This window comes from Falco cherrug, chromosome 6 (genome assembly GCF_023634085.1).
Source record: "Falco cherrug isolate bFalChe1 chromosome 6, bFalChe1.pri, whole genome shotgun sequence".
NCBI classification, from domain to species: domain Eukaryota; kingdom Metazoa; phylum Chordata; class Aves; order Falconiformes; family Falconidae; genus Falco; species Falco cherrug.
The window spans coordinates 60,688,018-60,713,052 of record NC_073702.1 but is presented as its reverse complement, the minus strand read 5'-3'; positions in this window follow the sequence as shown (position 1 = coordinate 60,713,052).

Below are 25,035 nucleotides of genomic sequence, written 5' to 3'. Positions count from 1 at the left end.
CCTTTTTAGAGAAACCATTGAGCCCAAAAAAGAAAGGTCATATCTGTTTCTGTGCAATACACTGAAAATATATACTTATGCCACTCTCATAACAATAAATTCTGTTATGTTTTATATGGGTGAGAGACTTCTCAGGTATTGCTTAGAACCAATCATCCATAAATCTCTATCTCACCTGCCACTTCCCTTTCAGCAAAAGGACGTTTAGGTTGCTCTTCTTCACCTTACAGCTTAAACAGTAATAATTGTGAAGAGAGATGTTGGTCACTGGGTATATTATATATGTACCCATCCTTTTTTCTGTCCTTAAATACAACTTTTCTTATTGCTGTCTGTGTATCAACCTTGTTGAAATTCAGCTATAGCAGTACATGTGCTGCCAAATCTAGACTGTTAACTCACAGGGGACTTCATTAGTAGATATCTTTCTTTCAGTTCAAAGATTGCACTTGAGAGTTTTAAACTCTAGTTTACTAATTAGCTTACCTCCAAGGACTGTGTTTAACAGTGTACAAACCTTTTTTTATTGATATGGGCATTTGCACACACCTCCGTTCAACTCACAGCATCACCATCCCCTGCTGCATTCAAGGACAAATGCTTTTAAACTTTGAGTGTGATAGAACAGCTTTCCTTGGTGTCTCAGCTCTGCTTTTGCAGAACACCTCTTTTCTACTTATGTACATGAGGATAAATAATCCAGTTTTAAACAAATTAATTTGTGTATTAAATGTGTTAAGAATGTTACAGTGGCAGTGCAAGGCATTTACCATGTGATTCCATTTTTTCAATGTCCGTGTGTAAGTTAAGTCTTATAATTGAAATAATCAAATCAATCCCTAGCAGAATACTAATCACAAGTCTTGACACAAGACCTTATTCACAAGATGTTTTTCTGTGGGTTGCACAGTTTCCAGGCTGAGTAACTTTGCTGATCAGGTCTGCATAATCAATTCCAGTCTGCAGCAACTCTAATTGTACGGAAATGGAAAGATTTCTTTCATTCCATCAGGACTCATTATGCGGCGGTCCCAGGCTGCCCTTCCATCACAGGGTTTCAGCTTTTCAGTGTCTGCTGTGCAGGCTCTGGCGGGGTTTATGTTCCCAGCCCTGTCGCCTCACTCCCTTTTCCTGTTTAGTAATGGGACAGACTCTATTAGCCAAACAGTGCCGGAGGACAATATTTGTATTTTTGGTGGGATGCTCTGACAAGCTGAGTTCCTCAGGAGTCATGATCTTCCTATAGGTTGGTATTATGCAGTCAGAAATGTTGTTTGAAATCTTGACTCCTTTGCTTTACGTTTGAAAGAAAAGAGAGAATCCTGGGGGTCTGTGGCCTTACAGTAAAAGTGCCAGTTGTTGGTATATACAATTACACACAGAGTAAAACAATATGTACATTCTAGTTAGAAGCCAGCTTATTATATTGTTGTTTTACAAGGTCATTTGTTCTAGTTTCTGTTCCCGTGAATGTATAACTGATCGTAGTGCACTTCTATAGGTCTCTGCTGTCCACTTCTAATTGACCTGACCGATAAGAGCTTTCATCATTTTTTTCTCAAAGACTATGTCACAGCTTACTCAGACTTCTGCCCAGGAAGCACACCTGCATGCCTGAATTCTCAGTTGCTGTACTGCATCCCAATATTCATCTTTGCACTGCCTGGGTAACATGTATTTAGATGGAACTGTTAGATCCATCCCAGTGCGAGTGCTAGCTAAAGATAGCATTTCTTCATGCATTGCTTTTCCCCTGTAGAGGTGGGGGAGGGAGGAAGTCCTTTCTGCTTTTTGGATTGGGCAAGCGCTACTGACCTGACTTCAGTAAAATAGACTATTATATCTTGGTTGCCCATTTGTTTTTCTCAGAGATTGCATCTGGGAGAGCTGGCATTTTAAATGCTCCGAGTTTTGGATCTGGAGCGGTGACTAAAATATTTTGATTAGTTTCCAGCATTAAAAGTGATTTTACTAGAGATCTCCCTTTCTCTGCTCATCATCCCTGCATTTAATTCTTTATGTGGACCTTTAAGCTGACCTTGCTTCACAGGTGCTGTGCCAGCCTGCTCTACGTCCTGAGCTGCTGGACCACTGATGCACTGGGAAGTCGAAAGTATGCTCTGTTGAATGGTCAGGAGTCACCATACATAGTGCAGGAGTCCTTCTTAGCTGAAGCAAACTTTTCTCCTTTAGACTTCATCTGTGACTGTGAAATAGCAGTTATAAACAGTGAACATACTTTGTGAAGCTTGGCAAGGTTCATTGTTTGATGTTTGAAACCTGTGTGGATTTTCTGTACTATGAATACCAAATGCTTAGGGGAAACACAATATTTTGCATACACATAATATATATGCAAAACCATGATGAACCTACATATTATGCTCAGATTAAATGTAGGTGGTCTTCCTAGAAAAAAAACCAAAAAAAACCAAACCAAAACCAGAACAAACTAATAAGCTCTGAAACTTGAAATTCAGAAGTGGTATTCACATTTCTTCTCAGTACTTGTTTCTCCCACCTGTTAGACTAATATTATCTCCCAGTAATTTAAGGGAATTCATTGTTGGTGTGTGTGAAAAGCTAACCCAGCCCAGTGGAGAACTGAGCATGTTATAATAAGCATAACGTTCTGAGCATTTTAATTTGAATTTGCTTTGCTCCTGTTTTGCATCACATGTGATGTTCTTCACTTAGAAAGCCTTTTGCATTGGAAAAGAAACTTGAGCCCATGAGAGAAATATAAATCAAAGAGGTTATTTTTTGAAAATGCAGAGGTGCTTTCTTCTGCTACCCATGTTTTGGGATGTTCTGAGATGGGACTGAAGATTTGACAAGCCTTGTTTCCATAAATTAAACCAGAAATCTTTATTTCTCCCAACACTTTTCCCCCTTTCCACATTTCTTTATGAGTAGATCTTTTCCGCTGTTGTCTTCATGCTTTCGGTGAGCTGCCTTTGGATAAAAAAGGTGGAACATTTTCCTCATCTTGAACAGCAACTGAAACTTCGTTTTGCTAAAATCGCTCATAAACAGACATCTTCATCAAAACCAGACTAGTTTATCTGGTAGAATTTATCACTGAAATACTGCAACCAGCCATCTTCCTCTCCCATTTTTTGCAGCTTATTTCTTCATTATAACTGTCAGCTATTCTGAAAGTCTATGACTGGGCAGACATGCTCAGGTATTAAAAAAAGGATGTAGTACAAAGACCTAAATAGAGCAGGATGTTGCATTTGCCACAATTTACAGAGTAACTGCAATGTTGACAGGTAAATGGACATTTAATAGTCCAGAATTTTTTAGGATGTTATTCAAAACCTCAGTTTTCAGTGGTAGGACATACTCTAGGTAATCCTTTTTGTTACTGGATTTGCTTGTTTGCAAGAAGAAAGACCAAAATTTGCATATAATGATTTGAGCAAGCAGGAGGAAAAAAGTATTCCAGAATCTGTCCCTATTACACCTTTGGCTTTCATTCTTGAATTTCCAGAAAAAAGTAATTCGTCTAATGGAACCTCTTTAGTGTGAAAGTATTTTATTTTGTCTTCTTTTTCATAACATAGTAATGTTGAAAAGTGCACTAGAATTTATTAATATTGGGCATTCAGTAGACAATGTGCAATTGTAATTTTGTCTGTTGTTTGGAGAAGTTTGGCTTTACTGAGGTCAGTTTTACTTATGAATGCTCCTGTATTCTTGTTTTAAATCACAGGTTTTGTCATGGAGTGTGTATTGAATCATAGTCAATTGTATGACACTGTATTCAGGTTTGATAATGATAGGCTTTGGAAGGTAAGGCCCAGTGGCTTGAGAATCACTACATTTGATGTTGGGTCTATGCATGAAAAGTAAGGGTTTCTTTTGTGGATTTTTTCCTTCTTCTTCTTCCAGGATATAAATGATATGCATTTGTCATTGTTCTAGAGATGCCTAAGATTCAAGGCCAAATTTAGTGAGCTGTGTCTTTCATGCATTTTATAGTGCTATAATTTCTTCTGCTCTTGAAGAGGAATACTTTAAAAGCTAGGAAAGAGGTGCAAGGTAAAATGTACAATTTTTCACTGGAGCATTCTTCTCGCACCTTAATCTGATGTGACTTTCTAAACCTGAGAAACAAACCAACATAAATCAGTAAGATTTATGTCAGGTTCACTGTTGAGAAAAGATCATGTTGACTGCTAGTTCAGATTACAAGTACTATGGAACAGTTTCTTGTTGCCTTATTTGCTAAGAAAACCAGTGAACACACAGGAAAATCAGTTCAGGAAAACAGAGACAAAGAAGTTAATACCTTGTTATGCAGTTACTGTTTTCTGGAATAATTTAAAAATTTTCTTGAAGATATTCTTCATTTGTATGACTTTATGAGCAGATTTTAAAACTGGTTTTCATTTATGATTATAGAACAGACTTTGAAATTAATTTTCCACTGAACTTGTGGATAAAACTTTGCTACTCAAGACTGTATAGAAAGGAAACACAGATGGTAGCATGAATTACCTAAAGAATTTAAACAAATATTTGAATTAAATGCTTTGTTATTTGATTAGTATTAATTGTATTTGACTTGGATAAATCACCACTGCTTACTGAAGAATTACTTTCTTAGGATATGTTCTTATTTGTGGATTTACTTTCATTGAGTGGTTCAGCTGTCTCCTAATTTAATCTCTACTGAAATGGAACGGAAAGGCAGCATTTTAGAAGATTTCTGATTGTACATTTCAAACAATATTAACTACCAGTTTAATCTATTTCTGGTGACTGAATTGTGCAGACTCATCATTTTTTGTGTGAATATATTAATTACTAAAGGCATTCCCTAAAGTCGTTTGGGTAAACAATCTTCAGAAAGAGAATAATTTGTGAAGAGTTTTTCATCTGCAGCTCAAACTTCCTCCTCCATGTCTACCCTTGCTAGAACTTGCCAGCCTGTGGGAATAACAAACATTTGCCATCAATTTGTATGTATTTGGAGAAAAAAAATAACACGATTCAGAAAAAATGGAAAATACCTTCTAATTTGTGAAAATGTTAGTGGAAAATATTAGCCATAGAAATTATTTTCTATTGTAGAAAAGTGTCACTGGTCAGCCATCCTATTTGAACTAAATGAAAGAGCAACAACTGTAGCAAAGATTGACAAGTTTCTCCTACTCCTGCTAGGACCAATCTCTTGTTCAGATACAAATGTGCCATTTCTGTCCCAGACATGCAGCCCTGCTGTATGTATATGGTAGCCTGTTCTATAAATCCTTTCTGCTGCAATCTTCTGGGATGTTGCATTGCTACGTATAGGAAAACAGATTACATCTTCACTTGTTTTACCTATCCCCTTGTCAAATCTTACTGGAGGCAATAGGGCTTTTCTTCAATGGAATGCTACCACACTGATGTTGAAAACTAATTTTGTATTCAGCATCCTGGAGGATGGAAAACTTCTCAGATGCCCTGGGCAACACAAGTTAAACTCAATATGTGACCCTGTCAATTACCAATTTGCCCGAGGGATGTTTCTAGGGAGCAACTGCTGCAAAATCTAAAACCAAGTCCAAACTTGTTATATGAAATGTAAAAGTTCCTACATTCTCAATGATACTTTGCTGTGAGATTCACATACCATTGTCTAGGAGTTGACTGTGCCTGTTAGATGATCTTTTCTGCTGTCATTTACACCTGTTCCCCATGTTTTCCCAGCAACGGTGAAAAGATGAAAGCAAACATGAAATGATGTTTCTAGGTGGTTTTTAGGTATTACAATCTATGCCTTAATCTTAATACTCAGTTGTAGTTCTGTATATTCGGTACATTCTTCTGGGCCACTTTGTACTTCAAGATTGCATAATTAGCCAAGACCGTGCTTCTTGAGAAAGTGTTTCTTTTTGTGTTTGTTACTCACACAGTCCTGTTTCCTGCAATCAATGAGAGTAGTCAGCTGATGGCTTCCTTTTCTTTTCTGGCAAATATATTCAAGCAGCTTTCATCAAGTGTAAGGAGGCATGCGGTGCCAATGCTTGACTGCTGGTACAGATGGGAGGCATCCTGCAGCAGAAAAGGCATTTTCAGTATTGGGTAGGCTGCTCTTCTAAACACGTTATTGCATGCCACGTGTACCCTAGAGCAACCATCTGACTGACTTGTGGGCAGGCTCCATGCCATCTGAACAGATGGGCATGAGTGTAAGCTGACAAGGGAGCCCATATGTTCCTAAATTGTGGATGTTGAGGAGGGGATTCTTAGCCAAGAATGTGCAGATGATGGTCCAAGTCTTACATGATTGTCATTAAAAAGAGGCAGCACTGCCAAGTGGAGCTTACTCCTTGGAGTCAACTTTTGCAACAGTGCATGTGCAGCATTGTGGAATGAGTTACTGGATAGCCTTTTATCCTGGCTGAACATTGGGTGTCCTCAGACTTTAATCTTACTTAGAGACCATTGTGGATTTTCCACAACACTTTCAAGTCTAACCTTTGCTTCTGAACAGTCAGGAAAGTACAAACATCTGTTCTTCACCCATCATTTTTTTTTTTTTTCTCTCCAGAGGGGATATGACTGTTAAGATGTGAAGTTAGGCCAAGAAATTTCTTAAGGCTTATTTTCTGTCACATGATCCTCCAGTGGTCATGACAAAACACAGATTAAAATAACCAGTCTAAGTACCTGGCAAATTTCATTAACTCAAAGTAGATGTTCAAGTACTTGAAGACAGTTGATATTCATAACAACTCTAATCTGATTATAGATGACAGATTTTACCATGCTTGACTGAATAATCAGTTAACAATGGAATAAGAAGTAGAAAAAATCTTTATAAATTATATCATATCTGATTTTTTAAGTAGTTCCACTGGGAGATAGGTAACTATAATCTGTAAAACATTGTACAGATGATAACAAAAGAGTGACTAACAAGGAGTAATATTTCTCAGGAAAAAGATATCGTTTTTTGGGCAGAATAATATGGCTTAGTTATGAACAAAAATCATTTATACTCAACTAAAAGGAATATTTATTTAACTGCACATAATTTTGCCTGCTGCCATAGTAACTTGTGACAATAAGGTAAATCCACATGAAAGTGGATTTCTATTTTGATAATTCTGTATTTTCAGTCAAATTAAAAATGGTGGTGCTCTTACCATTCAATGTTCTATGGCTCAACTGTGAAAAGGAAAAAGATGTAAAATGAGACAAAAACCCCAAGATTTATTACAGAATGTAAATTAGTCTGTGAGAAAAATCTAAAGATATTTTATATGACAGCAAATCTCCTGCAACTTTCCTGTCAACAGAAGATAGGCTAGTATGTCTTTTTGTCAATATACTCGGAAAAAAACCCCGCCTCACTTGTGAGGAATAAAACCTACACCTTGGGTGAAAAAAGTGACAATCTGAGCTACTCTTGAGTGACTTGGCAATTAGTCATTAGTGGCAGAAATCTCTGATACATTTGCATACAAACATCACGTATGAGCACTGGTACAGCGCATCACGTTTCTTTGGAAAATTACATTTTGATTTTGTGATTCGCCAAGTACCATCTGGTGTCTCGGCAATGCCAGTGGGGTCCCATGTAAATCAGCGCATTCCCAAGTTCCCTGATTGGAGCTATAGTAAAGTGAATAGTAATCTCCAAGGCTGAATGCCTGCATTTGAAAAAGCATTTATTTCCCTGATTTGTAGTTTGTTATTAATGGCATGTACCGGGAGCTGAAACCGAAGTTCTGAAGACTTTGCAAAGACGTCTGTGCTTGCTCAGATCTAACACTGACATGTGAGTAATTGCTAGTTAGCAGCATGAACATTTCCAGGCTGCTGACACTGTGAGGTTGAAAACTGACAAGTTTCACTCCTGTGCCATAATAACCTACAACGAAATGCAAAGCAGACAGCAAAGATTGCAACTTTAAAAAAGACAAAAGAAATGTTAGCAAATCTTTACTCTGTGCTGCTGGAACATAATTATTTTAGTTTAAGGAAGATGATTATGGGCGAGAAGGAGATAGCTGCTACAATAAGCTCAGGCATACCTGCAAAGTATGGTTTTGTTGATGCTTTGATGAATACTTTTGTATTGCGAGGGGATTGGAGGATTTCACTTTGTCTCCCTTTGCAACCTTAGGAGAAATATAGCTCCTTTATGGAGAGTTTGTTTTAATAACTTGATAAAAGTTAATGTAGTAGATAATAGACTTTAGACAGTTTTAAATCTGGCATTCTTCATTTGCTTTCTAGTAAGGCTGTGTGGATGAAAGGAGGGAAGAAGCAAGTGTTTTCTGAAGGGAATTAGCATCCTTTTTGCGAAGTATTTGACTTGTTCTCATTTTACTCATCCGGGTGGTTCCAGGTGCTTCGTCCCAAAAAGTCACCTTGCCAGTGGTGCACTGCCACAGCATAGGAAATGGATTTCAGCTTGCTTTGTTTTAATATTAAAACTGTAATCTCTGTCTCTTTGGAGAGTTCATCTCATCCATCTTTAGAGCTCCTCAGTGAGAGCCTATGTTCTCTTCTGACTCCCCAGTCTGCATTGTACCAATATCTGATGTAGAGGTTGAACTGAATTTCTTTGGGAGACCATTAACCCATTTCCTAGATCACTCAGAGTTACTGCAGTATTGTGCTTCTTCCCCTAGGAAGATTATGACTCCCATGGCTCTTGGCCAAGAAAGAAAGAAACAGCTACTTGATTTTCTATCCTGTTCCTTTTATATTTGAATTTTAGACAAAACTCTAATTTTTAGCTTAGAATTGCCGCTCTCTTTAAAAAAAAAGGCAAAAAAAATAGTTATAACTTAATTAATTTGAAATACAAAACCACTGTTTCTATCTTTCAAGCAACAGTTTCATTCGAATGAGTTGAAATAATTTCAAATAGGTCATTCAAAAAAAGAAATTGCAAAATTTAAATTCCTCACTTTTTTGAATACCTTGAAGAATGGATGTTGAGGAATACTTTTAGACTGCCTTCTTGCTGGAAAGGCATATGAAAATAAATGTCTTTTATCTAACCCTGGGAGGTGACCATGAGAGGCCAATGGGGTGCTGATGCATCAAAAATACTATGGGTATTCACACTGTACTGGTGTGTCTGAGTTGTTGCAGGGCTCAGTAACTCGTTTATGATAAAGACATTTGATTAAGTAATGTTCCTTTTAAAACTTGCTATTCTTTCAGTTTTGTATGTTATTGATTTTGTTAGTTTGGGTTTTTTTTCCTCACAGGAAAGAACATGTTACCTGGATATCTTACCTGTTTCATTTCTGCATTATGCTACATGAACATCAGTGCCCTTGCTTAGGCATTGCAGTGGTGACTATCTGTTAACTGTAACTTTTGGAAGAAAGGGCTCCCTCCAACTCCTCAGACTCAGGCCAGGATTCTTAAAATGCTCTACTGTTCTAGGCATGGTTTTGCAGTCTTTTTCTTGACTGGTGAGGATGATTACTGGAGTTAGTGCTGCCCTTTGCTTCTCATTCCTACCTGTGCGCTGCTCCTTGCTTGTGGTAGTGCTGTTGTTCTGAGGGCCATCAGTTAAACCACGTTACTGAACAGAACTGCTTCACTTCATTGAAGCCAAGAGTTATTTGGAGTGACATAGGTGGGTAATGCAAAGGATCCTGGCAAGCACCCAATTAATCTTCTTGTGCAAGAAGAAAGTAAGAAGATGTGCCAGTTCTCTTCTCTCCTTGTGCTCAGAGCAGCTAGATGTAAGTCTTGGGCTGATTTCCAGAGGTTGTTTCAGAGGTAAGAAAGGGTTAGGCGTTGCACTAACGCTTCTGCAGCATGGTTTGGCCATGAGGTGCCCAGGACACTGACATGCAGATGTTTATCATCTACTAGAGTGAACGTCTCCCCAAAGACCAGCAGATTTAAAGCCCAGCTTCCCCCACTCCCATATGATCTGATTGAAAAGCTAAAAACATAACTATTTTTTAATACATAAAATATAAATAGATTAGAGAAAGTGGAACAGGTAGAAACAGAACTTAAATACAGCTCTCCCCCTGCCCACTTTCTCTTTGCAGGTGACTATGCCTCTGTGCTTGGCTTCAACTGTCTCAGCAGCTTTGCTTTGCAGCACCACTCAGGCTTTGCACATAGGACAGCCTGCCTGGCTGCTCCCAGCTCCTCCTTGCTGTCCAGCTTTGTACAAGTTGTGTTTTTTCCCGGTGCCACTTCCCATCTCTGGAACCTCTCTCAGTAGCTGCCCCAGGGCAGGAACATCAGGTCCCTTCTCCTAATGGGCCTGTGTGATCTCTTAGAAAAGAAATAACTGGTGTAACCAAGGACTAGGAAAGCTCAGCACATGCAACGCTGACACTGTCTGCTGCAGGTACAAAGCGGTGTGCTTCTGGGTACAGCTATTGTAATACAACTTGTAGATTTACATAGCTTTTCTTCTGCCTTGCAGACTTTAGTATAGATTATTTCTCTTCTCATAACTTCATTTTCTCTTTCTTAACTCACTATTTTTTGTTATCCTTCAATTTTTTATATAGAACATGGTAAACATACAGATGTATGTTCACATATTATGTAATACATAAAAACATTATTTGTTTGGATACTTTTCCTGATTTCTTTATGCTCACCTATGTAATACGTAAAAACAATTGAAGCAAAGCTCATTTGCAGCTTTAGAATGATTGCAATGCATTGAAGATCACTTAGGGTGGACTGTTTGTAATGTCACTAATTCAAAGATGTAGTTTAACTGTTGTATTTCATAGCTAGTGCTTTTGGAATATCTCTAAGCCGTTATGGTAAGGTTTCCCTTGATTCATATCACAACAGTCAGTTTTTCATAACATCTTGCTGCCTAATTATGCTAGGATCTTGAAAATTCAACCATTTAGAGATAAATGTATCTACAAGAGTTATGTCTTTCTGTATAATCTTATACATTTCAGAACTGAGACATTTTCATTAATTCCCTTCTGAGACAAGCTGATGTATCACAAAAAGGTGTTATTACCAAACAAAGTTAGGGATTCCAAAATTTATGGATGTTTTGAAGGGTGAAATCAACACAGCTACCTGAGTTTTTTAGGTCTTGGTTATGAAGGAATGTGCTGAGTTATTACATCTTTAAAAGCAAGTTTTCAGCTTGTGTGAAAATTGTCATTTATCTGTAAAGCTCAGTTTTATTTCATACAAGCTCCAACATGGGAAATTTAAATAGGTGCAGGTGAGATGTGGGGCTATTTGCATCACGATAATTACAATGGGAATAGTGATACAGCTTGCAGAGTGATCTTTATTTTTTCCAGGAGATGTTAGGTCCAAATATAGATTACAAAAAGAGAAATTGGAATCCAGAAGAGGGTTCCTAAAAAGTATATAGAGGTCATAGGCTATGAAGGAAATAAAAACAGATTTCTCTGTTATAACGCAGCAGAGAGGGACAGGTATGCAAGTATGTATAGCAAGAGTAGTGAGGTGGCTTGAGCTACTATATGCAGTCCTGGTGAAGTACATATTAAAATGCTGAAAACAACTGATACCAGAGTTTGAATATCAACTTGAACTGATTTAACTGAAATTCAGCCTTCTGAAAATTGGGTGTGCAGTCCAGTCAGGTGGCTTAGATTCCTGCTGTAGTCTGTGGACCATCATTATCTGATCCTGAGAAAGGTGTCTAAGAGATAAGGATTAATTGCTCTCTGGAGTTGCCTTCTGTCCTTTGCAGACTATAGAGGGACCTTGCAGACTTGCCTAGGCTAGATGCCCAGCTTGTAGATAGCTAAAATGAGATGAGATGAATTAAATTTAAAGAAGCAAGCTGAAAGATTGATGACACAGAAGAAATCAAGAGAAACAGTATGAGGGCTGAGGATAATGTCAGAATGAAAGACAGACAGAGAGTAATATGGTTTAGTTTATCCAAAAGATGATTTACGTATAATGTGATCAATATGGATAAGTGTTTTCATGGGAAGAAGGTACTGGGTATTACAGAGCTCTTTAATCTTGCAGGAAGTGCATAACAAGAACCAACAGCTGGAAGCCAAACCTAGACATGTTCCAGCTGAAAATAAAGTGTGAATCATTAAGAGAAAGGATGATTAAACTGTGAAATATGATTTTGGGAAGTATTGGACTGCCTACTTGGCAGGCTTAAAGTCAATATTGGGCACTAAAATGTTTAAACTGTAAGTGACATTTTACTTGCAGTATAAACTGCTAGGTGTAAGATACCTGTTTTATAATATTAGCAGGTCAGATTAGGCCTTGCACACTTCCAATTTAATGACTAATCACAAGTCCTTCTTTGTAGTATTTCTCTTTGGTATAACATGTGCCACAACGTTTTACTGTGTTGTTTTTTGGCTACTGTGATTTATGCTTGGTTTAGCTGTTCAAATAAGCTCTGATGCAGGATTTCATTAGTGTTCATGCTCTTTAGTTTTGTTCCTACAGAAGGTATAGCTGGAAACTCATAAGAATGTATTTCCTGTATGCAGTCAGCTAATACTGATAGGCTTGCTTCATAAAAAACTTCAGTTCTCAATTTTAGGAGTAATACAAATAAACTTCTCAAAGCCAGAATGTCTTTGTCCAAGGCTTGTGAGCTAGAAACCTCCACCAGTTTGAGTCAGTTAAGCAATCTCAAGTGCAAGTGCATCACATAGCTTTGTTTTTTCTATTTCCACATGGATGCTGACTCAGATCCTGTGAAGGTCAAAAGAGCTCTGCTGTATTTTGAACTTGGGTTTGTGTGCTGGTCAAATAAATCAACATTACTCTTCTTTGTAGGGGATTCCTGAGCGTCTGAACTATTAAGTATTAAAAAGATCTAAAAATATATCGTGTCATCAACCCTAGGATGACAGTTGAGCTAGCAATTTCTTGACCGCATAGAGGCCTTTTATTACTGTCTCCTGCCTTCACAGCCTCACAAATCTCTTTCAGTATGTTGCTCACTACTGTTACCCTGATCATCCAGTCAGTGTAGGCTCGTTACTGAACTCCTCCTAGTTAGGTCAGTCTACAGGGGTTCTACTGTGTTGTAGGTACAGATCTTATGTTAACTTGTACTTCATATTAAGGCTTTATAATTAAATTATAAAGGCTTATAATGTATTGTTACACTTACCCAGTGGTTTTCCCCCATACTTCATATCCCAATGGAATAATGCTCCACTGATCATTTTTCCTCTAAGTTTCCATTGCGACTACTGTATCAAGCTAGGTATTCTGTCTCTACCATCTTGCTTCTTAATCTCTGCAGAGGCATGTGTAAATTTGTCATAGTTTTTTGAATGATCTATTTACTAGCATTTACCATTTAAGTATTCCCAGTTTTAATTTTATTCCTTTCTTAAGGATATAGAGCTCTTGTGACTGAGAAGATGCATCACCACAAACTATGTGGTTTTTGGTAATTTTCTGGTTGAAAAATCCTCCTAAACTTTCTAATTTCAGCTTAGCTAAAGCCCTTTCCTCATAGAAATCTTTTGTTGCAGATGTTTCCCCAGGTCCTAGAGAATCTAACCTCTCTTCTTTATGTTTCTGTGTATAGCTATTGTACCTCTGGCCCTGCATGTGATAACAGCCTTGCAGTTGGTCCTGTTATCAGGGGGTCCTAGTCCTCAGATTCCTCTCTGGTGGTCTGAATTCTACCCCCAGAGCATCTCTCCTTGCTTTTCCCTGTGTTACCCATATGGACTGATTTGTAATTCTGGTGGACTACTGCTACCAGTTTTTGTATGTCTGTTGAGACTCCCAGGAGCATCAAACCACTATTGTGTCTGGTAGGTAAACAAATGCTTGGTCCACTCTGATACTGCTAAACCATATTCTTACTGCAGCAAAAATCCTCTTTCATATCTGAAACTTTCCTCACACAGATAAGAGATTTTTGCTGTGCTTTCCCTTAGCTTTTTATAGGAATGGCTGGATCTGTCTTTCAGCCAGAGCTTTTGCCTGATTTACTAATTGTACAGTTAAGCCTTTTTTAATTCCCCCACTTTGAATCATGGATTATGTTTTATCATGATCAACCCTTCCTGTTTCTTCATTACCTGTTGAGTCTTATGGTATTTACTTGCATGTACTTTATCAAATTCTAGTGTCTCCATTTGATTTTATGTGTAGACTCAAGGCACTTGTGTCTCTCCTTTCCTGACTTTACGTTTTCTTTTTTTGATTGTCATATTGACTATTTTGTCTGGCTTACTACCACTTCATTCAGCATGTGTCTTTTTCTCATCTTGTCTTTTTCCCTTCTTCTGTCCAAAGGCATTAATTAATCCATAGTGTTTCCATATCTGTTACGCTTTCCTCTTTTTATGTGTTGACAGACAGCATGGATTTCAGAACTCTCTCTTAAAAGTTCTTCTCCCCAGTTTATTTACTTTAAAACGCATGAAACTTGATTCTGGTATGTAAGTTAGCCAGGTATTGTGGTTGATTAGGAAATCCCTGTGTCAAGAGACTGTTTCCCATTAATTCTTCCCAAGGATTACACATCTGAAAACTTCCCCAGATGCAAATTACATATTCCATTAATTAATCTGTTAATCCTCACTTTTTTTGTTGATCCCATGCCTTTTCCCCATTGGGGACAGAGACAGATGTCATATCATCTTGTTTTTATCCTCATTACTAGTGGGCAGAGCTATTCTGGATTGTTTCACCAGGAAACTGGCAGGATCATTTGTTCCAATGTGAAGGGCAACTATGAGAGTGTTTTCTGTGCTTTCCTCACCCCTACTTCCTATCAGTATTTGTTCTTGCCTTAGACACATAACTCATAACCTTTTGCTCATGGCAGATATCGTGCATCTTCCTTGGCTGCAACAGTTCAAGTGACAGACTAGTCAATTCTTACAACAAAGCCCATAGTCACTACATTTTCCTAATTCTCGTGTAAATCTTAGGCTATCTTTCTGCTGTCAGCAGATCATTTTTTTCTCCTTCAGAGCAACAAGTCATCTTTATCCCTCCTCGGTTATGCCATTTCAGTCTTCCCCTTGCTCTTTTCCTTGTCACTTCTTTGTACTCTTATTGCTCTTCTATGCATCATGTCTCAGTTTCTTTGGTATGCAATGTGGATTTGACACCTAAGTGGACATAAAAAGTCTCACATTTAACTCTCCTTAGTCTCAAATTTTGAAGGTAGATGGGCAAAAATTGCCCAGAGTCATGCATAAACATACTTTATTCTTTGTTTTTATCACTGACTGCTGGTGGTTTTTTGCCAAGGTCAGTCCCTTCTCCTTGTTAAAACATAGTGGTTCTCAGCCTGTGGAAGTGATCAAAACAAGGTGGTGAGCTACAGCACGCACTTTGAGATCTATCACCTAGCTCCTGTCTGGTAACCACAAACACTACTGAGTAATAGAGAGCAAGATACATTCATCTAAATCAAGTGATCAGCTAGCTGCTCCTTCCTCATCAAGTAGTTAAGTTTGTATACTGTTGCTGCCTGAATAATTTATGAAGAGAACCACAGTCCCTCAGTCCCTTTGAGGATGTAGCTGAATGAGTAGCAGTTAACCTGCAAGATTGATACCATCTCTGAGAGGGAGAATGGTACAGGATCACATTGAGAGAATGTATATACTTTTTGAAATTTCTTCTCAAGGTGTATCCTTTTGTAATCTACAATCCCGCACCAGTGTGTATAGTCTGTAATTGCAGTTGCTCTCAATTTTGATACTTCCTAGGAGTTATTTTTCTAACATTATTGCTCCCACACAAAATAGAAATACAAAAGAAAGAATTAAGGTTGAATGGCCAACCACTGAAAAATCCAGGTGTGCCAGAAGTAAAATTACAAGCTTGGGTCATCTCATTTAGGCAGTAATTTTACCTAGGTGCCTTTTTCACCCCCACACCCTGAACATTGTATTTCCAGTGCACAGATGCAGAGATGCAGTGTAGTCCTTTAAATGATCTGCTCTGCTGTCACTGATCAATGAGTGACTGTAAAGGAATGAAGCTGGGTTAATTAATATTGATAATATATAGCTGTGGGCTGGCTTCAGGGGTGGCGGGTTGGCTAATATGGATAAGGTGCAGCTGTGGCTGGTTCCTGTTAAGTGGTTAAATAGCTCTAAGGGGTATGGAAGAGGAGCAGCCAATGAAGAGAGATTGGGAAGAAGCAAAGCGAGGAGAGAGAGACCTAGATGAGGAGAGAAGAGGAGAAGGCAGCAGAGGGACTGGCCAGAAGAGTATGAAGAAACAGCATAAACAGTAGATGGACCTTTAAGACCTTGTGGGAGATTAGTGGCCATGCCAGGGCAAGGTGTGCTAACTACTTATTGAAGTTAACTTGGTGTGTTAGGGTAAAAGACCTTGTTGCAGCTGGCTAGTTTTGAGAGTACTGTGACAAGTGACCATAAGCGTTATTTACTGATTGTCAGAAGTTTCCAGAGAAGTGTCATGACGCCAGATGAAGTTGTGCCAGGGTAAGTGGAATTACTAGCCTGACTCTTCCCACTGTTATAGTACATGGGCTTCACAGCTTGACAGAAGAGGAGCAACTAGAAATGGGGTCACAGCTGAAAGCAAAAAGTGAGATGCTTGTACTTTGCAATATTTAAATACGGTTTTGAGGACAGAGACTGGAACAGATTTCACCTCTCTGCACTGCACTTTGTCAGCTTGAAGGCAAGCCTGGGAAAGCTTGGTTTGCTGGGTGGGACCGTGGCATTGTACCTGCTGTTCAGCCTCTGGATGCTTGCTGCTCTTCCATTGCCTACCCAGCCGACAGACATTGAAACAGGCAGAGCTGAACAGGCAGCAGCTGTTTTCTGTGCCAGCAGTAGTAGCTATAGTTGCAGGAATGCTAAGTCTGACACTTGTGCTTAAGCATCTCTGGCTGGAGCCAAGAGCCATCATCTTAACTGCAGGGATGGCCTGCCTCCCAGCTTTCTACCCCAGCAATTAGTGGGAATGCAGAGCACTGGATCACCTAAAGGTTCCCCAATTTCCATAACAAGACTTTCAACCTACTCAGTTGAGCTGACAATGCTGACAAGCTTTTAAGGGTGGAGTGTACTCCACTACCTTATACATCCTCTTAAAGTGTATTATTGGTGTATTGCATTTGGTCTCTTCAAGAAGCCAATGGAGTATAATAACAGTTGGCAGTCTATACCTTTTATGTCATTTTTTCCTGTTGCAAAGAAGCAGTTTTATTATAAGGAACATTACCTTGTCTTGTTAGCCAGCCATCTAGTCAACTTACTTCTTCGTCAGAGCTGGGGGTGGAAATTGGCAGCCTAATGAACTATGATCATGCAAAAAAGTGATGCTGTCTCCAATTAAGCCTAGACTGAAAGCTGTTTCAGAGCCGATAGCAGGAGCTCAAGGAGCTGTAGTCTAGATTTTTTTTCCTATGGAAAGCTAGATGAGGAAAAACAGCCAGTCTTTGCAAGAAAAGCATTGAAATTTTAAACAGGAAGTCTTGAATAGGCATTTTTGGGGGTATGAATTGGGTTCAGCTATGTGTAGCAGTACTTGAAAGTGGAAAAAAAAAAAAAAAAAAAAAAAGTAGTACTTGAAAGAAAAAAAAATGCAAACAGGTGGTGGAGAGGCATCTTAGATTATCTCATGGGGAGTTACCTGGCTAGCTAAGGAGGAATTGCGCTGGTCAAGTTTAACCCAAGAATTGCACTGCACTAGTTCTTATCTTCTCCCATCCCATTTCAAACTTTTTAATCCAGATCTTGATCTTTTGGTTTGATAGAATGTTAGCAGTATTTCTCTCTCAGGTGTCCCTATGAGAGTCAACTCCAAATGAAGCTGATCAATTCTTTGTACAAGCTTTTTCCAAGAAGACAAATCTAATCTAACTGGTGAATGCAGTTGGTCACAGAGAATCGTGTATAGCCATTTACTGAGACATATTGAGAGGATTTAAAAGTTAGATGGTGTCCCTTGCCACTTTATAGAGGCAATACAGAGGATATTGTAGCCAGCTCCTTGATTGTCTCAGATCTTTTCTTGCAGAAGGAAAGGGTTTCAAGACAGAGACATAACTTACAGCTCTCTTGAGTCATCATACACACCCTGGGTCATTTGGACACTATTCAGTAAAGAGAGAGAAGGAAGAATGGGGTTTTTTCCCCTTAAAGACTGTGAGAAGGGCCATCTAACTAAAGGTAGAGCTTAGAGGGAAATCCTTGGGGGTAAGGAGAAGCACTACCCACTATAGTATATACGTGAAAATATCCCAGAATATAGTCTAATTTGTTCTTTTAAATTATATCACCAGAATGAACGACTAAATAAAAGCCTGTTGTTCACAGGCATGGGGTGCAATTTGCTGAATAATCTCTAGCATTTCTTTTGCCAATAAGCAGCATGGCAGATCAGCATAGAAAAGGCTAAGCCACAGATGCGTGGCAAGTCCTCTAGGGACAGAAACAAGGACTTATACACCCACTGATGAGCAATCAATTTCTTGTTCCTTAGAAAAAAAAACAGTTAAGTTTAAAGGTTAGAAATTCAAATACATTCACATATAAATATGCCAAACCTACAAGACAATTTACAATGTAGTAACTCCTGTATAAATACATTTAGGTTCTCTGATTTCCTCAGATAGGCTGTATGTAGTAGCTGTAAATTTCTCTTTATGCTTCCTGGAGATGGACAGGTTCTTCACCATACTTCTAAAAAACTGAGAAGATATCTAGTCCCCATCACCTCTGTTGCTGTTGTTAACTATGCCATATCTTACTGAAATGATGTTTTCTGGACTGTTTTTCCAAGTTTCCTCTACACACCTCATAACTTTCAAGTTTCTTTCCAAACAGTTGGCTCAGGAGATAAGAGGGAAAATACGGGGGCTTTTTTTCTCCCCTTTGTTTCTTCTTTCTTCCCTTTCCTCCTCAACTTACCTCCATCTTAGAGGTATGCACTAAGCTATACTCAGTGGGATGACACTGAAGAAGCTCTCTTTAGTGACTGCTTTCTAGGAGGACAAAATATATGCAAAAAGTGAACAGACTCTTCAGAGGCAGTTGTATGTAGGCAGTTAAATCTTCAGTCACCAGTAGTTTTGGAGAAGTCAAAACAAGCAGATATCTCTACTCCATCCCCAACAAGGCCTTCCTGTTCTTTATCTGTTATACGCTTCTTCCTGCTGTCATGGCTAAGACTAGCAGAAGTGAGCAAGGTTGTTGGAAATTGCATTGTTGGATATCTTTTTTATACCATGTGATGTCAACACCAGGGATAATATTGGCTTCAGGTAGGTGAGCTAAACCTTAGGTGTGGAAATTTGGCAAATGGACCCCAGTTCTGGTAAGAAAAATAATAAATATTTTCCAGTGATGATGAAAAAATCAAGTTGAAGTCTTTGCAAATGCTGTCAGAATGGATGATAAGTTGCATCTGTGCCTGAAGTCACCTACAAGTGACACTTTACCTGAGATAGCTGGAAGTATAAGGACCTGCCTTTACCTTTTCAGAATCTGTTTGTATTTTCCTTTCTTCTTGGACTGGACTATGAAGAGCCTGCACTAGACAATGAAAGCTGGAACAAACATGGTACAACTCAGTTACTCATCTGCCATTAGAAGTCACAGAATCACAGAATGGTCAGGATTGAAAGGGTCCTCTGGAGATCGTCTAGTCCAACCCCCTGCTAAAGCAGGTTTACCTATAGCAGGTTGCACAGGATCATGTCCAGGCAGGTTTTGAATATCTCCGGAGAAGAAGACGCCACCACCTCCCTGGACAGCCTGTTCCAGTGCTCTGTCACCCTCAAGGTAAAGGAGATTTCATCTTATTCAGAAGGAAATTCCTGTGTTGCAGTTTGTGCCCATTGCCCCTTGCCCTGTTGCTGGGCACCACTGATGAAAGCTCGGCCCCATCCTCTTGATGCTCACCCTTAAGATATTTGTAGACATTGGTAAGATCCACTCCCAGTCTTCTCTTCTCCAGCTAAACAGGCCTAGCTCTCTCAGACTGTCCTCACAAAAGAGAGATGCTCCAGTCCCCTCGTTGTGTTTGTAGCCCTCTCCAGCAGTTCTTCATCCGTCTTGAACTGAGGAGCCCAGTATTGAACACAGCACTACTGCCAGCTTGCTCAGCACTTGAAAGTGCTTCTCATCAGGGCCTATGAATTTGCGGGTGTCAGGTTTGCTTAAGTGATCTCTAACATGATCCTTCTTGACCAGGGGAAAGTCTTCCTTTTCTCCAGACTTCCTCTCTTTCCTCCAGGGCCTGGGAAACTGGTGGGTCAGCTGTGCCAGTGAAAACCGAATCAAAGAAGGCATTCAGTAACTCTCCCTTCTCTGTGTCCTTTGTCACCAGGGCACCCACCTCATTCAGTGGGCCCACATCTTCCTTAGTCATCTTTTTCCTGCTGATGTACTTGAAGAAGCCCTTCTTGTTGTCCTTGACATCCGACATACCTTGCCAGATTTAATTCCTTCCTCATCACATTCCTGCATGTTCTGACCACATTCCTATATTCCTCCCAAGTGGCTTGTCCCTTTTGCCACATTCCATAAACTTCCGAGTTTTGCTAAAAGTTCCTTACTCATCCATGCAGGCCGCCTCCTTGCTTTGCTTGATTTCCTGCTCACAGGGATGCACCTATCTTGAACTTGGAGGAAGTGATACTTGAATATTAGCAAGGTCTCTTGGACCTTCCTACCTTCTAGAGCCCTAACCCATGAGATTCCTCCAAGTAGGTCCTTGAAGAGGCCAAAGTTACCTTTCCTGAATTCCAGTGCTGAAGTCTGACGTGTTGCCCTGTTTCCTCCACATAGGATCTTGAACTCCACCATCCCATGGTCACTGCAGCCAAGGCTGCTCCCAACCTTAACATCTCCAACCAGTCCTTCTTTCTTTGTTAGTACAAGGTCTAATAGCACACCTCACCTCATTGGCTCCTCCATTACCTGTATCAAAAAGTTATCATCAATGCTCTGCAGGAGCCTTCTGGACAGTGTGTGCTTAGCTGTGTTATCTTTCTAGCAGATATCAGGAAGGTTGAAGTCCCCCATGAGAACCAGGGCCTATGATCATGAGGCTACTTCTAGCTGCTTGTAGAAGGACTCGTTGACTTCCTTTTCCTGATCAGGTGGCCTGTAGTAACATGCACAACAGTGCTCCCCATGCTTGCCTGGCCCTTAATCTATACCCATAAGCTTTTTACTTGTTCTTCATCTACCCCTAGGCAGAGCTCGATACGTTCCAGTTGCTCCCTCACATAAAAAGCAGCTCCACTACCTCTCCTTTCTGGCCTGTCTTCCCCAAAAAGTACACAGCCATCCACGACAGTACTGCAGTCATGCAAGCTATCCCACCATGTCTTTGTAACTGCGATGAGATCATGGCCCTGTGACTGCACGCAGATCTCTAATTATTTCTGTGTATTCCCCATGCTGTGCACAGGTGTACAGGCATTTCAGGGAGGAATTGAGCACACAGGTTTCCCAGGAGGTGTGCAAGTGGATCCACCATAACCACACATGCCCTTGAGGTGGCTGGTTTTCTAGTTCTCATCTTGGGAGTCAGCTAAGGAACATATATCACTGCTCTGGTTGGTCTGGCTTATTCCCCAGTTGGATGCGATGGTGTTGGCATTGCCACTTTGGACCCTCCCCCTGAGTCCTTCAGTTTAAAGCCCACCTCACCAAGCTGGCCAGCCTGCTGCCAAAGATTCCCTTGCCTCTTCTAGACAGATGGATTCCATCCCTCCCTGACAGGATATAGTCATCAAAGAATGTCCGTTTGTCACAAAAGCCAAAACCCTCATGACAGTACCAGTCACAAAGCCAGAAGTTTATGTGCATCATACACCTATTTCTGGCTGCACCCTTTCCTTTTAGTGGTAAAATGGAAGAGAAAATTACTTGGGCACCAAAAGTTTTCACCTGCACCCCCAGGGCTTTAAAGTCTTCCTTGATTCTGCCCAGGTTCTGGCTTGTGCTGTCATTTGTGCCCACATGAAAGAGCAGCAGAGGACAGTGGTCCGTGCTCTTGAGGAGCTGTGGCCCCTCGGCAACACGTCGGGCCGCAGCTCCCAGAAGGCAGCACGCCTCACGCGACTCCTGCCAGGCCGGCAGGCGGGTGCCTCTGTGCCCCTTAACAGTGACCCACCACAAGCACCCGTCATTTTGCGGTAACCAGGGTCTGCTGCTGGTCCAGTTTCTCCATGCAGGCCTTGCTCGTGGGTGTCCACAGCTGTTAAAGCTTTGTATCTGCTTCTGGTTGTGATCCAGGAGGGTGGATACTGAAGCAGAGACTTTTGTGGGCCACTAGGTCCCAAGGTGCCTCATGCTCTGTGGTGTCCCCTTCAGGTGCACTGTCCTGAAAGCCCCTGTCTGTCTCGTCTCAGCTCCTCTAATACGGCGCAGCCTTTAGCTCTTTCCTGCAGCTCGGCCACTTGGAACAGATCAACCTGCGCACACCTGAGGCAGGTACTTACCTGTTCTCCAGGAGAAGGGTCTGGGCTCTCATGGCCACCTGCCCCCTGTACTGAAGTCTCCTTCCTTACGGGTTCCACCTGGGTGGAAGCATCAGCCATCACAGGGACTTTCTCTGTGAAAACACTGGCTTTACCTCCGAGGCGAGCGCCCACCATCCTGGCAGAGGCCGAGGGCACTTCCCTGGTCTGTGGGCCTGCAAGTGGGTGTGGGGGTCCCCCTGCGCCCTCCCTGGAGGTACCATGCCCTGGCTGCTTGCCCTGTTTGTGGCACCTCCAGTAGGTAGCACTCCCTAGAGCCATTTAAATCTCTTGTCACTAATTTGTTAGCAGGAGTATTTCCCCTGCATTGGTCCTCAAGGAAGGAGACTTAATAGGCTTCGAGATGTCCACATTTAAAGGATGATCCTGCTGTGGAGGTATGTGTCTGGGAAGCTTCACCTTGATGTGCTTGTGGTCTGCTGCATAGCTCATCACACCATCAGAAGAGAAAAACTAGTTGACATCCATGTTGCAGTTGAAGGTTTTGCATGTTCTTTTGTGGGAGAAATCATCTCTTTCCTCTCCTTGAGGAATATTTTAATGCCATCTTTAAAGTAGGAAAGCAGAAGTGAGTTATTTGGGCTATGGAGATTTGTTTTACCTGGAGAATTGCCCAGGGTGGTCATTTTGTTGCTGCCTGTGACTGACAAATGTGGCTTTTGCTTTCCAGCTGCAAACAGGCACAAGTCCCTATCACACTGGATTTGCAGACCTTATGTGAGGCAATGATGTTTCAAATAAGTATAAATACCTGTTACTGTTTGCACAAGTGTGAGCCATGACATGAGAGCTTAGGAGACTGTAAAGGAATCTCTGCTATGGTGACAACATTGCACTTTTCGTTGGCTTCTAATTTATTTGAATTGCCTTCTTTCCTCCTCCTCCTCTGAGATATGCATTGTGGATATCCCATGATAACTGTCCTTGGCCTTCTGAGTTCAAGAAGATTTTTATTATTTTGATGCCAGTTAAATATTTGCATTGGCTGTGATTACGGTAAGGTTGAGCTGGTAGTTGAATGCTATGAAGTTAGGTATAAAAAAATCTGTACACATGAGAAAGCTAAAACATACTGATTTCCCAAAATGAAATACTGAAGACTTTAGGGCAGATTTGTAGATTAATGTTACTTGGAATTCATGTTTTTGCATTTTCTAATGCAAAAGTTTGCTGCCTTAATGTTTTGCTGTAGAAATTTCCTGGCTTTTTCCAAATTACATTTCTGCAAGATGGTTTAATTTTTGGGTGTGGTATAGATTGTTTTGGGTCTTTTGTGTTTGGTTTTGTTTGTTTAATCTTGTTGTCATCATCTAACGATTTACTAGCTGTTTGGAAAGATACCATTATTTTCCCAGTTTTGTCATCAGTTAGTCTTTTTTAATTAATAACAGTGTAAAAAAATTTCCTGTATTTCTGAAGAATGTTGATGGAAAATGATAGAGATTGTGCTGATGGATCTATCTTACAGATGGTATACATTTATAAACTTTGGTGCATGTACTGTGAACTCTATTAGTTTGTCATTGCTTTTTAAGTAATCTCTTGCATCGCCAAAATCCATCTTTTTTTTTTTAGTCTGTTATTACTTTAACTTTGCATCTCAAGATTACCACACACCCGGCAAAGCAGTTTCCCATTTTTGTCCTTCACACACAGAAGGTAAACACCGTGATCCACTCAGTTCTTAGTTAGATTGATTAATCTTGCTAAATTCTCTGATTTCTGATGATGTCTCTATGGTCTGGTTGATACTTTGTAATTTATTGCCCACTACTCTATTTTTGTTGGCAGCTCTTATCCACAATTTTTGCTAGCTATCTTGAACCCTCGGGGAGGCCCTGTCTGCTGAAACAATGGCATTTTTCTTTGAATATGTTTTCAGATGAATGGGAAACAATTTTTGTAGCTGTTGTTTTGTATTTTTCTTACTTTATAGTCAACTCCATTGCTCTGTTGCTGAAGGCCAGTTCTGATGTAGACTCAAAGGGAACGATAAGGAATATATACAGCTCACAGGAAAGGAAGGCACTAAAAAATTGACATCTTGCCTTAGTCACATCCACATGCTGGAGCTGAATAATACTGCCTCTTCTGGCCACTGTTACAGGCCTTTGCTGTAAAAGAAACACACAGAAAATAAACCCACATTTATTGGACAGTTCTAGAATCTGTTGCATGCTCTAATACTTTCTTCTCAAAGACATCTTTTTAATAGCATGAACATCCACAGTGTTAAGGAAAGCTAAACCAATTGTGACACCATTTTTATCCTAAGAGTCTCCCAGAGAATGCTAGTAATTGAACATCGGTAGCCTGGTGTCTTATGGTGCTTTACAAAGCTGGCAAAAGAAGTCAACCAAGTGTGCGTGTGTGTTTATAGATATTCTTCTGTCAAATTTGGAACACAATTTTGCAACTGAATGTAGAAGACAATTTCTGCCTTCTGTTAGCCTCCTCTGTGTTTTGCCACTAGAGTTATAAAAAACTGTACAAATCTGAGTGTGGATTTATTATTTATTTGTGGTGAACATAAACCTAGCTTATCCTCATCACTTTATTATCTTTGCAGAATACCACGGATGTCAAGTAAA